Source organism: Hyperolius riggenbachi, chromosome 6 (genome assembly GCF_040937935.1).
Source record: "Hyperolius riggenbachi isolate aHypRig1 chromosome 6, aHypRig1.pri, whole genome shotgun sequence".
Lineage (NCBI taxonomy): Eukaryota > Metazoa > Chordata > Amphibia > Anura > Hyperoliidae > Hyperolius > Hyperolius riggenbachi.
The window spans coordinates 252,408,228-252,428,669 of NC_090651.1; the positions used below are offsets into that span (position 1 = coordinate 252,408,228).

At 45.5% G+C, this 20,442-nt stretch overlaps 1 protein-coding gene across 2 annotated transcripts in view; it reads left to right on the forward strand.

The window, feature by feature from the left end:
- The window catches only part of TNFRSF14 (TNF receptor superfamily member 14), a 187,559-nt gene that overhangs the window by 156,175 nt on the left and 10,942 nt on the right, over positions 1-20,442 (forward strand). The window contains exon 8 of one of the 2 annotated variants that reach the window (XM_068240692.1): positions 3,138-7,222. The exons of the other annotated variant lie outside the window; for it this stretch is intronic. The gene's annotated coding sequence lies outside the window, so the exon portion shown is untranslated. Of the gene's footprint in view, positions 1-3,137; positions 7,223-20,442 lie in introns of those variants that run through there. 2 annotated transcript variants of the gene reach the window in all.

The following is a 20,442-nucleotide window of genomic DNA, read 5'->3' on the forward strand; positions in this document are numbered from 1 at the left end:
AGAGCAGAAAAGCAGTTCTGAGTTCAGGTCTGTTTTAAGGCACTGGCATTAAACCTGAATAAGAAGAAACGTGCAAACTAATGCAGTTATAATGTCTAAACCTGGGAATATGCAACAACAACAAAAGCTTAGTTTACTTTGGCTGTAGATGTGTAGGGCACCAAGATACAGAAAAACTACGAAATGGCCATCAATCATGCAAAATGATACTCCATGGAGAAGTGTCAGAGATTAAACAATGGCCTCGATTCATAAAGCATTTCCACATGCGGAAATGCTGAAAACGGCTCACTTTACCGACCACACAGCAAAATCTGTATTCATAAAGGCTTTTTCCGCATGAAAAGCCGACATTCGCTAGCAGAGTGATAAATCACCGCCTTGTGCGGTGATTATCATAACAAAAGTAACAAATGTTAATTCATAAAGGTTAGAGGAAGCGGTATGCAGACGGGGATTACCGCTACCTCTGATGTGGCGAGAAGCATGCGGAATACATTGCAGTGAATGGGACAGACCTCCCAAGCAGCTGCAGAGAGAACACCGCACGGAGGGACTCCGCCTGCTTCTCCTGTTTCCGCATGTCTCCCGACAGCCTAACGCTAGCCTACAGCGGAATATCTCCGCACGCCTATCACAACTAGAAACATTTTTATGAATTACCACCCTGAAGGCTGAAATACCGACAGCGGTGTTTCCCCGCTTGAGTTTACCTTACCGACAGCACTTTTATGAATCGAGGCCAATATATATGTGTGTTTATATATAGGTAATAATCTAAACCATTTAAATCTTGTAGTGATGTACTGTGGTTTTAGTAACGCCTTAGGTAAATCTGGTTGACAAACAATCTGGGAAATTCTTCTGCACTGTGATGAAAAGCAGATAGGCACCCAATTGCAGCAGGACTAGTCCATAGAGACCCAACCGCAGCCCTGTGGCATTAGTATCTTAATATCTGCTTACATGTGGTATAGTAGAGGCACAGGTCAGGAAAGTTAAAGGAGTACTGTAGGGGGGTAGAGGAAAAAGAGTTGAACTTGCCTGGGGCTTCTAATAGTCCCCCGCAGACATCATGTGCCCGCGCAGCCACTCACTGCTCCGGTCCACTTCTGGAATTTCCGAATTTAAAGTTGGAAAACCACTGCGCCTGCATGGCCGCGGCCTCGCTACCACTGACATCACCAGGAGTGCATTGCGCAGGCCCAGTATGGTCTGCACCTCCGCAGTATGCTCCTGGTGACGTCAGCGGGGACGAGGACACGGCCGCACAGGCGCAATGGTTTTCCAACTTTAAAGTGAACCAGAGACGAAGCACCTTCATGTATTTTACATATATATCAGTGGGAACATTAGAGAAAACACCTACCCTGCTCTCTGTTTCATTTTTCACTGTTCAGCCTGCTTCTTATCAGCCCTGATAAAATTCCCGACTGAGCATTAAGTCTGGCTTTGCTCAGGAATCATTATAGCTAGGACGCCATTAGAAGCCCCAGGTAAGTTTAAAACTCTTTTTTTTTTTTCCAACCCCCCTTCAGTACTCCTTTAAACTAATGACAATTCAATGTGCCTGTTCAATGGGCAACACTATAAAATTAACTCTGTTGGTCATATGTTGTATAGTGTTGCTGGAGGGGATAAGTTCATGCAACACTGGAGCTCTGCCCCATAAATAAAGAGGATGGGTCTCGCCAATCCATTCATACTTTCGCAAGTCACCTGGTGAGTTATGATTTTAAATCACTGAGGTAGACCAGGAACACACCAGGTTGCAAGAAACAGCCAAGGATTAAACAGGTAGCTGATATAGGAAGCGTGCCACAGGTGTTACTGCCAACATGCCAAAATACAGAGCATCCTCAGAGTCACATGTGGTAGATAAGACCTTACCTAAGACTCTCACCTTACCTACCACATGTGGCCCTGAGCACTACCTATGCGACCTGGGTGTTTTCATGTGTGGCCTACCTCTTTCTGCCTAAGCAAATGGTAAACTTCCCTGTTAATGGGACCAATGGTATTTTCCCAAACACCTGTAATGAAACCTCCCACACTAAATTTTGGATGTGGATAGTAAAGTTAATAAACACAAAATAAACGTCATCATGGCCCTTGTTGCTCTTTGCATCTAGGAGAAATGTTTTAATGTTTCAACACTGTATCTTGTTTAAATACATCGTTTCTCAACCTGAAGAAGGTATATTATTCCATGACGTGTTGTATTTTAGAGCAAAAATGTATTTTGATACCTGTGTGATGCTTTACAAAAACCATAAATACATACTTACACTCCTTTGTTTATTTTATTTCATTTTTATCTCTTAGTATGCCTGCTGTTTTAGTATTACATATATAGGGGATGATTTACTAAAGGAGGCATGCAGAAAAAAAAAAAACGTTAAGATGCACTTGGCTGACATAAAACATTAATTTGTGCAGAATAATTTACATAATGTAAAGAAGAATCAAATTTAGTCTAAATTAGTAAATCCTCTTTTTACTACAAAACACAATGGGGTTGATTCACTATAACAAATAGTGTGCCTTATCGGAGTTAACACACCTTATCAGAGTTAACATGCCTTATCAGAGTAGCATAGCAAGCGCTACGAACTTATGCCTGTTAATTGGCAATGACGAGAGCTCCACTCGTCTTGCCCAGAGCCCCTGCGGGTCCAATCACTTTAAAGGACATTATCCTCGCACATTGATTGGCCCAATACGCTGCCTGTCACTTGACAGGAAACTTGACAGGCAGCCTATTGGGCCAATCAAAGTGCAGGGATAATGTCCTTTAATGTAATTGGACATGCAGGGGCTCAGGGCAGGATGAGTGGAGCTCTCGTCATTGCCAATTAGCAGTCATAAGTTCGTAGCGCTCGCTATGATACTCTGATCAGGTGTGTTAACTCTGATAAGGAGTGTTAACTCTGATAAGGCATGCTATTTGTTAGAGTGAATTAACCCCATTGACAACACTATCAATATTCACAATGAAATTTCATTTGTGTGCATGTCATAATTTTTCTTATATTGGTTTTCAGATGCTTTGTGATGTTGCTCTAGTTATCTGATTAGAAATTTTAGGCTAAAAAAGTTTACTATTTACCAACAATTTATTTATAACATTTTTACAGGGGTAAAAGAAGGAGGAAATTCGGCTTTTGTGTAGAACAGACCTGAGTGTACCCCTGCATAGACTAAAAAATGTCTGTCTTCATATTCCATCTTGGCTGACACAACTGTGATGGACCAACAGAGGTGGAACGTTCCAGTAGGCATTTTTAGACTGCATTTGCTACTACAGAGAATTATAAGTGACCTCAAAGACAGAGCAACATATAGCAGCAACACATGGACATTGTCTGTCTCAGTAATGCATGCTTACTTAGTACTACGTAGAGGAGACGGAGTGGAGGATTGGATCATAGGAAAACAATTGCAATCATTGGAAGGAATCCACTTCGGCAGATCGCTAATCCTCCAAACATGGTCAGCACCTGAAGATTGCAGAGCTACAGACACAAGTTTCCTGGCATTCCAGTTGAGAACTATACATGTTCTGTACATTGATGCAAAAGAAACAGTCACAAACTCTTCAGTGCAATGGCAACTTATAGTGCATATACAGTGTGTCAATCGAGTCTGAGATTCTCTCACCTAATTACTTCTATCACATCTGTATGACCAATTGTACAAAGTACATAACCATTTATGCTGATTGCATTGCAATATGCATCCTCCCAGTGTACCACACTCCATATTAATTTCACCTGCTCTGCTTTCCTCACCTTACTCAGCTTCTCATGAACTGTTAGCTCTCCTGAAATCTCTCTCTCCCCCCAGCAGCTCAAAAACCTCACAAACATTTAAATCCCACTCACATTTGCTTACTCTCTCCCTCCTACTCTTACTTGCAGCTGGTGATATATCACTCAATCCTGGACCACAGCCTGCTGCCAGACAAGCATCCCCTGCTGACCTGCTTCACACACTTTACAGCCCTCTGTCCACAAATAACCTCAACATCCATCCTCGCTCCAACCTTATTTCCATCCATCCCACCCACAAGCACATGCTCCCCCTACCCTGCGGTCTCTGGAATGCCAGATCCGTCCGCAATAAACTTACAGCAGTCCACAACCTCTTCCGCTCCAAATCCCTCACCATCCTCGCACTCACCCCCTCTGACTCTGCCCCAGAGGCTGCCCTCTCCTACGGGGGGCTTCAACTCAGTCACACCCCCAGACCAGACAACAGGAATGGGGGAGGAGTGGGTCTGCTCCTCTCCCCATCCTGCACCTTCCGTGTCCTCACCCCACCTAACTCCCTACAATTCACATCATTCGAGGCCCACACTATCCGCCTCTACCACCCCCTCCCTGCCATTGTTGCGTTCTTATACCGCCCTCCGGGCTCCTCCCCACAATTTCTCAATGACCTTGCCTCCTGGCTCCCTCACATCCTCTCCTCTGACCTCCCCACCATCCTCCTTGGGGATTTCAATATTCCCATCGATGAAGCCCAGAACTCCGCTGTGACCCGGCTACTCACCATTGCCAACTCACTTGGACTAGTAAAACACACCAACACCCCTACTCACACTGCAGGTCACACTCTCGACCTTATATTCACTAAATCCACCACCACTGCAGACCTTGACATCGCACCCTTTCCACCCTCAGACCATCACCTTCAACCTCCTCACGGAAGGCACCTCCAAGCTACCCACCCACCCACCCACCTGGTCGGTGGCAGCAAAACCTACGCAAGCTCAACCCTAGCGTCCTTGCTGACCCCCTCCATGCCCTCTCCTCCACTCTCCCCACCCTAACCTGTCCTAATCTTGCTGCAGCTCAGTATCGCCAAACTCTCTCATCAGCACTAGAGAAAGCTGCTCCACCAATATTTCGCCGCAACCGACCCCCTAACCCCCAGCCCTGGCGCACTACCCCTACTCGCAACCTCCAGAGGAAAACACGCGCCACTGAATGGAAATGGAGGAAAACTAGACTTAACTAGGATTTCCTACAGTACAAGACTAACCTGCTGCAGTTCCACACTGCCCTTGCTCATGCAAAGCAGGAATACTTTACTAAGCTCATCGGAGCACAAGCTTCCAACCCCCGGCGTTTTTTTGCCACTTTCAACTCCCTGCTTAAACCCACCCTCCGTTTCCTCCCTCTTTGCCACAGATTTAGCCACCCAAACAAAATTGTCTCCATCCGTCAGGAAATATACAATCTCCAATCTTCACCTCCCACCCCCTCCCAACCAGCTCCTCCTCCACCCTATCCTCTCCTCACCTCCTTCACTCCTACTACCACCGAGGAAGTCATCCACCTACTGCAGACTTCCCATACCACTACTTCCCCCCTTGACCCCATCCCTTCTGATTAACTCCAGCCTCGCTTCACGGAATTGGCCCCAGTCCTTACTACCCTGTTCAACCTCTCCCTATCCACAGGCACCTTCCCCTCAGACTTCAAGCAGGCCACTGTACTACCCCTGTTCAAGAAACCCTCCCTCGACCCCTCGCTACCCTCCAACTACCGCCCTATCTCCCTCCTCCCCTTTGCCTCAAAACACCTTGAGCGTCTGGTTCACAAACGCCTGACCCAGTACCTCAATGCCAACTCACTGCTAGACCTACTGCAATCTGCATTTCGGCCTGCCCACTCAACCGAAACTGCTCTCACCAAAGTGGTCAATGACCTTTCCTTAGCTAAAGCTGAAGGTAAATACTCCATTCTCCTCCTCCTTGACCTTTCAGCAGCTTTTGACACATTAGATCATCCCCTACTCCTCCAATCCATGGGCATTCACGATCTCGCCCTGACCTGGCTTTCATCCTACCTCTCCAACCGCTCCTTCACGACCGCCTTCAATGAGTCCTCGTCCACCTCTCGGTGGGAGTCCCCCAAGGCTCGGTCCTTGGCCCCCTACTGTTCACCCTATACGCATCCTCTATTGGCAAGGTTATCTCCTCCATGGGTTTTAACTATCATCTGTATGCAGATGACACCCAGATCTACCTCCACACCCCTGACATATACACCACTACCATGGACAAGGTCTCCTCCTGCCTATCAGCCTTCTCCTCCTGGATGTCCGCTAGGTTCCTGAAACTAAATCTAGACAAAACGGAATTTATGATCTTCCCACCCCAGCCATCCATGAACCTCCCAGATGTGCATGTCACTGTTAACCACACTACCATTCGCCCTACCTCTCAAGCCCGCTGTCTGTGTGTCACCCTGGACTCCACACTCTCCTTCACTCCCCACATCCAAAACCTCACAAAGTCCTGCAACTTCCACCTTTATAACATCTGTAAGATTCGCCCTTTCCTGACCTGACCAAACTCCTCATCCATGCCCTCATAATTTCCCGCCTTGACTACTGCAATGCCCTTCTGTCTGGTCTCCCTATGACCCGGGCAGCCCCAATGCAGTCTATCATTAATGCGGCAGCCAGAATTATCCACTGCTCCCATCGCTCCACCATGGCAGATCCTTTCCTTGAATCTCTCCACTGGCTTCCTATCCAGTCAGATTCAAGATACTGTGTCTGACCTACAAATCTGTCCACAAAACCTGTCCAACCTACGTTTCTGTTCTTACTCAGAGGTACACACCTAGCCGCTCACTCCGCTCTTTCAATGAACTTTGCCTGACCGCCCCCCGCATCACCCAGTCCCATGCACGCCTCCAGGACTTCTCAAGAGCTGCTCCAACACTATGGAACTCCCTACCTCCACCCATTAGGGCAGCCCCTTCCTTCAACATCTTCAAGAAGGCCCTCAAAACTCACCTTTTCACTCTGGCCTACTACCCCTCACAAGTGCTCTAAACCCACAGCTGAACTCTGGCCCCCTACCTTTCGTGTCCTTACCTCTCCCTCTAGATTGTAAGCCTGTGGGCAGGGTCCTCCTCCTTTTGTGTCCTACCTGATCATGCACCTCCATTACTGTGAACCTATGCTATGCATCTGAGTGAACCTAACTTGCCTAATCTCCATGATCCCCTCCAGTAACGGACTAAGCATTACCTTGTACTCCTACTGTGCTGCCTGATCTGGTCTTTCTTGTATTCATGTATTGTCATTTTGCTGTATGTCACCCCTAAATATTGTCTGTAACCTAAATTAATGTTCAGCGCTGCGTAATATGTTGGCGCTTTATAAATACAATAAATAAATAAATCTCTAGTACACACCTCAACCATTTGTTTCTATGCCAGTTTTGGATTTCCCTTCACAAGAATCATTATGTAGTGCTACATAAGAACACAGAACTTTGTCTTCTGAATAATTACATATTGATATATATTGACAGCTTTCCAATCTTTTTTCACCTCTGCCCCCCTAATTCTCTTGATAAGTGTAAAAAAGATATGAAAGGTGTCTTATGACTCTATTTTTCTGTGAATTTTTTGAGTCACGTGCAGCCTTACCCCATCACAACAACCTTTGTTATGACTTTCCATCTATTTTCTTTCTATTCTTCTCCACTTTCCTTACACCTAAACCACTTAATGTTTTACACTTGGGTATTGGCCTGCTGTGAGCGCCTCTTTCCACTACACACGGATTCTGGATGCAGAAAAACTGACTCCAATGAATGCCTATGGGCCTGTTTCCACTAAACGCGAGTTTTGTGACGCAGAAAATTTATGAATGGCATGTTGCAGATTTTTGCATCAGATTCTGAATGCAGAAAAACTGGCTCCAATGAATGCCTATGGCCCTGTTTCCACTAATGTTTTCATTGTATGGGAAAACGGATGCATGATGCAGAAATCTGCATCAGAAAAATCACGTTTAGTGAAAACAAGACCATAGGCATGCATTGGAGTCAGTTTTTCTGCATCCAGGATCCTTGTGTGGTGGAAACAGGCACTAGATAGCCACATCCAGAAATCTGGATGCAGAAAAGCTGATACAAAACTGATGCAGATCTATTGGAAGTAGGCCCTAAGACCAGACGAAGTAAGGACTCAAATAAACTTGTGAGCAAAATTTGATGTGTTTTAGTTGTGATTTAGCCTCTTACTTTAATAATTTCCCCACCACACCACACCCCTTAAAACCAAAGCAATTTTCACATTTCACGCCCTCCTATTTATTTGCTAATAACTTTATCACTACTTATCACACCTAAAAGATCTAGCGTATTTTTTGGACTATAAGACGCACTTTTTTCCCCCAAAAAGTGTGTGTGTGTGTGTGGGGGGGGGGGGGGGGAGTCAGTGCGTCTTATAGTCCGAAGGTACCCCCACCATAAATGCTCCCTCTGTCCTACTTTGCAATCGTGTCACGGAGTGTCCCCTTGGTGTCCCCGTGTGCCATCTGCCCTCCAATGTACCTTAGTCTCCTCCTTTTTCTCACCGCGCGCCCCCCACTCCTGTCCCCTTCCGCCGCCGAAGAGAGGTTTCGGGAGCACTCGGGCTCCCGAAGACGGGCCGCTGCATACTGCGCACGCGCGAGTGCCCTCTGTCGCACTCGCGCGTGTCTATGATGCACTCGCTTTGCACAGTATGGAGCCGCCGGTCTTCAGGAGCCCGAGTGCTCCCGAAGACTTTCGAAGTCCCCGCGGCGGCGGATTTGAACGGAGGATCCACCGGGCACCGGGAGAGGAGAGGATAGGCTCATTAGGAGCTCAGAGCCATCCCTCTCCTTAGGTGAGTATCTTACTTTTTTATTTTAGGTGGGGTTACATTAGCTTTAAATAAATAAGTAAATTTAATAGAAAAAAAATAACAAATATTTATGAAAAAAGCATGGCGCACATTTTCAATTATGATTGGCCAATCACTGAGCAATTTTACCACCTCCTCTTTAGTATGAGACTTAACAGATATTGAATACTATGAGCAGATTGTGTAGGTAAATCCTCATACTACATAGAGGTGGTAAAATTGGTTAGATCATAATTGAAAGTGTGTACCGGGCATTAGCAAAGTATACTGAGGGATTATACAATTTTTTGGGGGAGACAGTTGTTAAAGGACTTACGAGGCGAAATTACTAAAAAAAGTAAATTATCTGCCTCATCTTTTAAGGCACGGAGGACGCCGTCCGGGCCTTCCGTGCCGATCCGCCGGGTCCCCCCGCTCATTAGCCCCCCGGGCCGGCTGCCGACCCCACGGCCCGGGTCGGGCTCTCCTGCCCATGGCCACTTCCTCTGGCCTCGGCTGCGCAGTCCGCCTGGCCGCAAGTGCGGCTGCGCAGCTCTAGGGCCAACCCCCCGATCCACGGGGGGGGGGAGGCGGGTCTCCGAGCGGCAATCGCCGCTAGGGAGACTGTTAGATGGCGTAATCGCTGTCTATTTACATGTACTGTGCTGCGATCGGCAGCAGCGCTGTACTGGGGACAGCCGTGTGACACGGCTGTCCCCTCCATAGGTTGGGCATGACAGCTGATAACCCTGATTGGCTGGAGGGGGAAGGGAGGGAGGGAGCAGCTGGACACTACAGGCTTTGCACTCACTGCATACTCAAGTTTAGATGTCTATTAATTTTAGTTGATTTTGCTTGTTAGCTTGCGTGCTAAAGCTCAAAACACACACAACTTATATCTATCTACAGTATATAATAAGGTTGTGTGTATGTGCCGATCACTCTAAATCACCTTGACCAATTTCAGCATAACTTTGTATACAGATTCAATACTACCTGGGAACATATGTTCTGGGGCTCTCACACATCTGGACGGAACCACAACAGGCAATCAGATTTCACCGTCAATGGCAAAAATGTAAAAGTCTGCCATTCGCACAGTAATAAGCCTAGAATCCCCAAACTTGGCACAGTTGGTCACTTGGTGATCGAGGTTACAAATTCAGGGAAAGTGGGCAGATCATAAAACAGCCAATCAAATTTCAGTAACTCATTTTCAATGGGAAAACGTAAATTGCGGCCATTCTTAGATCGTTAATTACAAGGTTTTATAACTTGGCACACATGGTCACTGGGTGACTGGGATCAATATTCAGGAAAGTGAGTGGAGCCTACAAAAGCCAATCAAAATACACCAATTGATTCAAGGGGAATATTTAAATTGCTGCCATTTGCCACTGTCAATGGCAGATGCCTCAACTGCTGCAGTCGGTCATTGGGTGACTGGGGTTCAAATAAAAATTATTAATGCCTAGGACCCTAATGATGGTTAATTGACCATCTCTACTTGTTAAAATAATGGAGTAATCTTACTCTGGCCTAACTCTAGGCACTTGATTCCCAAGAATAACTCTTTTTCAGCTTTGCATATTGGTCTAAAAAGGTTGGAAATAAGTAATGAAAAAGTTACCATTGCAACAGACTTCCTCAAAGCTTCCTCCCAGTATTTGGAATTTTCCATCTGCTCTGAACTAGTCTAAAGACTCTCCATGGCATCAACATATTATTGCTCAGGATTTCCTAGAGTCCGACTAACCTTAAAGTGGAACTAAACTCAGAACTTCCTCTCTACTTTTAACCCTTTCCACTCGTATGACCTGCAAAGCGGGACAATGCGAATCTCCCGTTCCTGTCATTTCAGCGGCGCTTTGCAGGCACATCTGCCCCCCGCAAAGCCCGATCTCTCTCTCCATGTTTAGTGGGGCATGTAAGACTACATGCCCACACAGGTGGCACCCGCCTCCCCCAAACCGGAACTGCACGATCAGCACTGGCAGGAAGTGGCAGGATCAATTCTGCTTTTTTGTTGCCAATTGTAGCAACTTTTCTGCATGGTCTTTTTTGCAGAGTCCTGGTAGATTCCTGGCAGATTACTTCTTGCACAATCCTTGCTGATCCCTTGCAGGTTCTTTCTTGCAGATTCTTTGCAGATTTGCATATGATTTGCATCTGAATTGAATGCGAAGTGTGCAGAAAGCCTATTTAGGTGCTGCACACATGAGCTGGTTGTCATTTCAGATGCAACCTTAGTGGCATGCGCTGGTGTTCTAAAAATCTACTCAGCAGAACTGAAAAGGCTTGGTGTTTCTTTAACAGTTTCACAGAACTTTGTTTTTCTTTAGCTGCATTTTTAGCTAAGCTCCACCCATCAAAGAAAACTGCCCAGGCTTTTTTTCCCTGATGCTGTGCAAAGCATGATGGGATTTTCTATGTTGTTATTCACGTTGCCTGGCAACTGGGAGCGGTGATCAGCACATGCTCCCTGTCAGCTCCTTTCAAGCAAAAAGATGGCTGCCGTCATGAAATCAAACATTTGTCTGTTCTTTTAAAACAGGGTGGGAGAAAGATTATATTACCTATTTTAATTAACATAACTAATGTAACTTAATGACAGTATGTTTGTTTAGGCTGAAGTTCCTCTTTAACTTGGGAGGTATAATTTCACTGCAAACCACAAGAGGGCAGACAGAGATTGTGTTATAACAAGGTGACAACTAGTGCAAGTAAGCTTAGTAGATGTCTGCATGTCACAGGACAGCGCGCTTGCTAGTACCCAACACCTTTTTTTTTTTTAATAGAAACAAAGTGGGCGGAAACTCTATATATAATGAATTTTATTAAAAATATATATATATATTTTGCATCCTCACTTAAATGTACAGTACCTCTGACTGGCACAATACTAAATAATTTTCTTTTCATTATATTCATCCTAGGAGCAAAGGCAGCGAGGCTGCAGTGTGACCTCACTTCTGCTCTTCCTTTTTTTCAGCAAAGTACTCAAATATATTCTGTACATTCCAGTGAAAATGGCAGAAAAATCGCAATCTCAGAAAAATTATAAATATACTTCTTGCTAATTGGAATCTGTCTTTAACCACTTAATGACCAGGGGTGTTTTGGTTGATCTGTGCTGCGTGGGCTCTTCAGCCCCCAGCACAGATCAGGTTTTAGGCAGGATACTAAAGAGAATAGACACATCCAATGGTTACATCCCACAAGCACAGATCCCAGACATATGTGCCAAACAATAAATTTAGCTATGTTTTTCACAGCAAGGTGTATAGACAAAACACATCCAAATTAGGCATATAAGACACGTCCAAAAAGTCACATCCTCCTGGATACTCTATCGCAGCAACTTCTTAAAGACCCATCCATGTGTCCATGTGTAAACTCTTCATTGCTTGCTATAAGGCATTCAACATGGGGTAAGGAGCCCTATAAGTTCAATTAGGGGGAACATGAAAAATACAAAACATTAATATCCATCCCTTGGAAAGACATATGTACATAAGTATACCACTGCCTCTCCTAAATGTGAAGAAAGTCAGACCGTCTTACCTCACGGTCTTAGAATCAACAATAGGGAAATGACACAAACACAGTCATGGAGGAATGGAGTTCAGAAGATGTAAACAGTCAGACCCTCCTACCTTAGGGTCTTGGAGAATATCAAGAAGAATATTACAAGCAAATAAAAAGTCAGATCTCCTCACCTTGAGATCCTAGATTAAGAGACAACATAAGTAGGTCTATAGATCCCTAAATTTCTAAACCACCCTACACACCCACAGAGGTGATGCAGGCCAGAAGTATATAGTGCTCACATCAAACAAAAGGTGACCCCATTCTCATATGATTGGACACAGACCTCATTAAGATGGTAAAAAGCACCCAAACCCAAAATCTTCATTAAGGCCCATGGGGCATCTTGTACCTAGTCTATGTATCCACTTTAGCTCCAACTGTAGCAGTTTGATTGTATGGTTGCCACCTCTATTGTTGAGAGATAGTCTTTTGACTCCATAGACCCTTCATCTATCCATGTTTCCAGGTGTACATAATAAGGAATGTGCTGCCACTGTAGTGAGTATCTTACCCTCCAGATTGTCTCTGGGGGCCAGTTTAATTGTGGATCGGTGTTTCTGTACCCTGATTTTTAAAGGCTTTTGAGTTTGCCCTACATATGCATTCAAGCATGTAAATAACCCAGGAAGTTTGGCAGTTTATGAAATCCTGTAAATAAATCCTTCTATCATCTCTATGATTGATTATGAATTTGGTTGGAGGCATTAAGTTGCAGATCGAGCAATGTCCACAGGGGTGGCTCCCCTTCGTACTCAAATTCCTTATGGGTGACGTATAGTGGCTGTGGCATAACTGGTCACGTAGGGTAGGTGCCCTCTTGGCTGTGATTGAGGCTTTTTTAGCTAGATGTTGTTTCAATACAGGATCACTTTGTAAAATACCCCAATGGTTCTGTACAATCTTATATATTTCATTCCAATTGTCATTGTATCTTGTTATTAGTCTGACTACTTGGTCCCCCCTTGGTTTCCCCCTTTTGGTGGTGGAGGGTTGTAGCAAGGTTTCCCTGTTCGTGAATCTGGCTCTTCTCCATGCTCTTCTCACATATTTGTTAGGATAACCTCTTTCACGGAATCTGCATGCCAATTTCCCTGCTTCCTCCTCAAATGCTTGCGGCGTTGAGCAGTTCCGCCTCAACCTCAAGAACTGTCCCACTGGTATATTTCTCCTTGTTGTGGGTGTATGGTAGGAAGAAAAATGTAACAAGCGGTTTTCTTCCGATGGAGAGTTGTGTTCAGATGTCCCTCCTCATCCTTCGTAATATGCAAGTCCAAAAAATTAACTGTTGTGGAGGAGATATCAGACGTTAGAAATATATTCACATCGTTGGTATTCAACAAATTCAAAAATTGTTTGAGATCCTCTTGGGGGCCTTGCCATAGGATGAGGATGTCGTCTATGAAACGATGCCACCCCGCAATGGCGGGGTGGAATCGTTCCAGAGACGACACCCACACACACTCTCTCTCCCACCATCCCAGAAACAGATTTGCCACAGTGCCACAATGTATGGTATTAAAACATCATGCTTTTGCCTGTTAATGGCAACATGACGTTTTAATACGTCACGCGTTCCCACAGCCGCTCCGCTCGTGTGCGCGCCGCTACCGCCGCCATTACCATAGGGATCCCGTGCTGAGTGATTGGGGAAGAGGACCGAGCGGTCCTCTACCCAATCGCACTGCCTGGAGTGAATGGACGCGATCGCAAACAGCGGCCGCGTCCATTCATAAAAACAGGAAATGTTACAGTTTAGTAAAGAGTAAAAAAACAAAAGTGATCACTTCCTATACGGGAGAGTGTTCACTAGCGCCATCTTGTGGCCAAAAAGTATATTACACATATACACAAGTACATACACACTATTAATAAAATTAATAAAATAACACTTCCAACCCTCCCCCCCCCCCCCCCCCCAAAAAAAAAAAAAACACTTGTAAATAAAAATCAAATTGCCTTAGGGACTCAGCTTTTTTTAATCTATATTTTATGGGGGAAAATTAATTTTAATTTATTATATAGGGGCTGGTAATTATGGCCAGAACGAAAAAAAAACAAACAGAAAAATAACACCAATATTTCAAAATAATATATTGTCGCCATACATTGTGATAAGGACATATTTTAAACGGTTTAATAATTGGGACAACTGGGCAAATAAACGGTGTTTGTTTTAACCACACAAGAATGTTTAATTTTAACCTCCTGAGCGATAATCCCGAGCTGAGCTCGGGGTATATCGCACAGGAGGATTTCTCAGGCCCTGGTGGGCCGATTTGCATAATTTTTTTTTTGTTACACGCAGCTAGCACTTTGCTAGCTGCGTGTAACTTCCGATCGCCGCCGCTCGCCATGCCGCGCAGCCCCCCCCCTCCCCGACCCCTTGCGCAGCCTGGCCAATCAGTGCCAGGCAGCGCTGAGGGGTGGATCGGGACTCCCTCTGACGTCACGACGTCCATGACGTCGGTGACGTCATCCCGCCCCGTCGCCATGGCGACCGGGGAAGCCCAGCAGGAAATCCCGTTCTGAACGAGATTTCCTGCTTACTCTGATCGCCGAAGGCGATCGGAGTGGGTGGGGGGATGCCGCTGTGCTGCGGCTATCATGTAGCGAGCCCTGAGCTCGCTACATGATTTAAAAAATAAAAAATTAAAAAAAATAGTTTGCCGCCACCTCCTGGGCGATATAATTGTATCGCCCAGAGGGTTAAAACTATAATGGCTGAAAACGGAGAAATAATTATTTTTTTCATTTTTTTTGTTTTTTTCCTATTAAAACGCATTTAGGATAAAAAAATTCTTAGCAAAATGTACTACCCACAAAAAGCCTAATTGTTGGCGAAAAAAACGAGGTATAGATCATTTTCTTGTGATAAGTAGTAATAAAGTTATTAGGGAATAAAAGGGAGGAGCACTGACAAGTGAAAATTGCTCTGGTCCGTTAGAGTAAAAACCCTTGGGGGTGAACTGGTTAAAAAATATTACTTATGAGAAAAGTCATGAGAAAAAGTTAACGGTATATGGGCAAGTGTTACATCCCGTTAAGACCCTTTTTTCACCAAGACATTCATGTTTTTAAGTGTACAAATTTTTACACGGAAAGAAAAATGTGCAAATTTTAAGCAAATTTTTGCATGCGGCTAGCATACTGATAATCATTACATCCAAAACCGATGCGATGGCCGAAAAATGCTGCAACTTGTTCGTTTTTTCACGCATATAAATATTTGGATTAAGTGAAAACAGTGCATAGAAAATGCATTGATAACCGGCAGAATGCAATTTCGCTTTCTAAAACAAATTATATCAGTCATAGTGGAAATGGGGCCTTGGAGCTTACTTGCTGAAGGACTTCTCATGTAGCCAACAATCTCTGCATGATTCCTAATTGGTGGTATTCTTTAGTTCTCTGCTAATTCACCAGCCTTAAGGGCAGGCAAGCTCTAAAATCAGGTGACAGTAACGTGGGCCTATCCTATTGCAGTTAGCACCCAGTAAGGTGTTGAAAAACTCGCTTGGGCTATGTTTTTGCCCTAAAGTTCATTACACTGTATTCTATTATCTGTCCTGTAGCTAGGTTCCTGCCAGACCACTGCCACTGCATGTCGCTACCCACCGCTCCGTTTCCGGTACCACCAGCACCACCGATCCCCGCCACCTTGCAATGCCACTTCTCCTAGCAGCTCATCGCTGCCTGTGTCCATGGTGCCAGCAACATCATGATCATCCACATTTCCTCACCATCACGCCATCACTCTGCAATACAGGGAGCTCCGGCAAAGCATCTTTGAACCTCCTGCCAATGCTCCCCATTGGTCCACAGTCTGGACCAATAAGAATCCTCCCTGAGGAGGACTTTCATTAGTCTATAAAATTAAAAAAAGGTAGTTCCCACCCCTACCCCCCCCCCCCCCCCCCCCGTACTAAAGGGTTACCAATTAATACTTACTCAACCGTGCAGGCTTGTATAGCCAGGATGGCTGGGTCGACCTGCATGGGACTCATACTAATCTATATACCAGACAAAAACATTGAGATGGTGGTGGGCACAAAAAGTGATGCTTTACTGACACGCTTGTAAAACCATTAGCACATACCAGAGTGGGTGAAATGGTGCATGGGAGCCGCGTAGAGAAAGGCTGATGGCGCATAGAGAAAGCCTGATTTCACTCTGGGTACTTCACTGGAGGCTGAGACAAGGGGGAGGGGAAACCGCTTGCTCACTACCATCAATAAAGCATCACTAGAAGTGCTGATATTTGTCTACTTATATTGGCCAGAGCACACCTTCTGTATTTATTTTTTTTTGATCTTTCACTTTTTCTGCTGGTTTTACAACTGGCTATTGTGTTGTGGTGCAATGCTTTGCCCCCATTCCACCGCAACACAAAAATGTCATTCATATGACCTTGTTGTGCACCGACAGGGTCATATGCATAGCCTCACACCCCCCCTTCCCGGACGCCCCTCACAACCACTCGCCGCGTGACATTCTCCCTGCTGGACAGAATGAATGTCTCTGAGATTCCCGGGTTTCCCCGTCGTATTTCCGTTCTGCGAATGCATGCTGCACTGACGCCAACATATTTAAAATCCCTGCGTCGCCCACTGACTTACATAACTTGCATCGGCACAGAAGTCCGACGGTAAGGAGCTGTTGACTTTGTGGTCGGTCACTTCCAGCGCAATGGGACGTGTTAAGTGTGCTAAGCCCCATTGCATTGGATTGTCATTGCGTTAAAACAGGTTAACGCAATGCACGCTTGCAAGGCAAGTGTAAAAGGGGCCTTAATCTTGATTGAAGAATCTGCCACCAGCGAGTGCTCCCTGCCCCTACTATTGCCGCACCCGACGCTCACCACTGCTACATGCCAGGCTTACACAAGCAGGATTAATCAGGTAATCATAAGAAAAGCAAGTTACCTTATTTAACTGTAATGGATTGCGGAGACACTGCCGCGCGGACTGACAGCGGGGCGGCTGAATCCGCGTTCAGACCGGCGGTTTCTCCGCAGCGGCATTCGTCTGGTTTGTCTGAGCCTAGTAGTGCACACAGATGGAGAGCTACGCGCGCGCTAACAGGCAGGCCCTTTATGCCAATAGGAGAGGGATCAGCTGATCAGGACGATCAGCTGATCCCAGCGCAGCAGGCGATTGGTTGAGTGGGACTGGGTGGCGCTGAGAAGCGCTCTGCTATATATACTTCTCAGCTGTCAGTGGCTGGTTGTCTGCCGTTGCGAATGCTTATGTGTTAGCACTCAGACCATAGTCAGATCCGTCAGTGTGTTAGAACCAGGTGGACCTGGGAATTCACACTTAGCCAGATTACTGTGTATTACTGTGTTATACTTTAGACCAGTCCCAGGGTGTCGAGACCACGGACCTCACACCCCAGACTAGGGAAACTGTGTTATTACTGTGTTATACTTTAGACCAGTCCCAGGGTGTCGAGACCACGGACCTCACACCCAAGACTAGGGAAACTGTGTTATTACTGTGTTATACTTTAGACCAGTCCCAGGGTGTCGAGACCACGGACCTCACACCCAAGACTAGGGAAACTTTGTTATTACTGTGTTATACTTTAGACCAGTCCCAGGGTGTCGAGACCACGGACCTCACACCCAAGACTAGGGAAACTGTGTTATTACTGTGTTATACTTTAGACCAGTCCCAGGGTGTCGAGACCACGGACCTCACACCCAAGACTAGGGATACTGTGTTGTGCTTTAGATCAGTCCCTGAGTGTTGAGACCACGGACCTCACACTTTAGGCTAGGCCTCTACTTGATATCTGTTATGACCTATTGCTCCCTTGACTCTGCTCCTGCTCTCTGATTCGGTACCTTTGCACATCTGATTACCTTTTGCCAACCCTGCCTGTCCCTGGTTACCGAATCAGCCTTCTGTCTCTGTACTTTATCTGCTCGTGTGTTGCCGACCCGGCCTGACTGACCCTTCTACCTGTGACACCCCCCCCCCCCCCTAGTGGGGTGTCCAGTAGCTGCAGGGACTCCCTGTCTCTCAGAGGGACCTCTCTGCAATCCAGTCAGGAACTCAATCTCACTGGAGTCCTTTGACTGCAGTAGAATCTGATTCCCAACAGTTCAGGGAAACATTGACTCTCTGTGTACTCCAAGCCTATCAGGAGGTCTGGAGTCACCTGCTCCTCAGGTGGTTCAGACTCATACACTGTTGCACCAAACACTTACATTTATCAGGTGTCCATAGGTCAGTTATACTTGTATTATTGGTGATTCTGCAGATCATCAATAATCAAGTATAAATCTGTATTCTTGGTGATACTGCAGATCACTAATAATCAAATTCTCTCTGTGTGCTGACACCGATCGTTACATTAACTCCTCTAGATTGTAAGCCTTTGGGCAGGGTCCTCCTCCTTTTGTGTCCTACCTGATGATGCTCCTCCATTACTGTGCACCCATGCTATGCATCTGAGTGAACCTAACTTGCCTAATCTCCATGCTCCCCTCCAGTGACTGACTAAGCATTACCTTGTACTCATACTGTGCTGTGTGATCTGTTTTTCTTGTATTCCTGTATTGTCATATTGCTGTATGTCATCCCTAAATATTGTCTGTAACCTAAATTAATGTTCAGCGCTGCGTAATATGTTGGCACTTTATAAATACAATACATAAATTTAGTGTGGAACACTGATGGCCAATATTTTTAAGGGCAAATTTTTGATTTGAATATAATTTTTAAAAGAAGTTTCATCCTGCTTTAACTACCATAATTATCCACTTACATAGGTGTTTCTAGATAGGTCAGAGGAACTGAAAGCAAGCTCCGCTATCTGCGCAAGTGGTTTACATATACAATAAGATCAGGTAAAATTTCTCTGACCTCCACATACAAAACCTATGGAAAGTGCAAGTCAGAGGCAATGATTACATAACAGTTTTTTTCAAAATGGTTATGATAATTCAATTAAAAGAATTTAAAGAGAGTCTGAAGCGAGAATAAATCTCGCTTCAGACCTCATAGATAGCAGGGGCATGTGTGCCCTTGCTAAACCGCCGCTATTGCGCCGCTAAACGGGGGTCCCTTCACCCCCAAATCCCCCTACGTGCAGCGCATCCCCTCTTCCTGGTTGGGGCAGGGCTAACCGCCGCAGCCCTGCCCCACGCGCGTCTATCAGCGTGTATCTCCGCCTCTCCCCCGCCCCTCTCATTCTTCCTTCACTGAGAGAGGCGGGGGAGAGGCGGCGATGCGCCACTGATAGACACGACTGGAGGCAGGGCTGCAGCCGTTAGCCCTGCCTCCAGGAACGACCAATTCTACGACCAAGGTTTGCGGGGGTGGGTTTGGTGGTGAAGGGACCCCCGTTTAGCCGCGGGATAGCCGCGTTTTAGCAAGGGCACACATGCCCCTGCTAACTATGAGCTCTGAAGCGAGATTTATTCTCGCTTCAGAGTCTCTTTAAGAACAATTTATCAATGTAAGTTTTTGCATTTTCACCATGCCCCTAGATAGCTGTTGCATTTCTGCAGTTACACACAATAGCTACTAGAGCCATCTAATGTCCAAATAGCTAACTACAGGCACTGTAGTTTTTATGTGTATTGTCAATTTAAGTTTTAGTTATGCTATAAATGGGTGGGTCTGTATGTGCACTTGGCTAGCAAGTGTATAAAGGAATAATTTGCATATTCATCCACTGTCTTGAAGAGATGTTTTATGGGTGTTGCCTATGTGGAGTAAATGCCATAAGTTTTAAGAAGCTAAAATTGTAAGTTTTAATGGATATTGTAATGCCTGGGGGTTATACTTTGACCACCCAGAGCAACAAGGCTGGTAGCTGAATAATGGAAGAGGCTACACAGGTTGCCCAGAACAACTGCAGCTCTGGGCTTCCGATATCGCTACAAATAAGACACAATGGCAGCGCAGTGCGATGTTGCGCTGCCTTAGCGATAGCAAGCATTCAGACAGGTACAAGACAGGACTATAGATTGGAGCGTAACTAGTAGCAACCGCAGCTCACAGTCACATCCACAGAAGCAGAGCAAGCAGGCTAACAACAGTCACCAGCAAGCATCCACACAGGCAAGACTACAGGAAAGAATGCAACTAATAGCAACTGCAGCCTATAGTTACGTTCCTAGAAACTAGAGTAGCAGGAATACTACCAATCACCAACGTTGTGA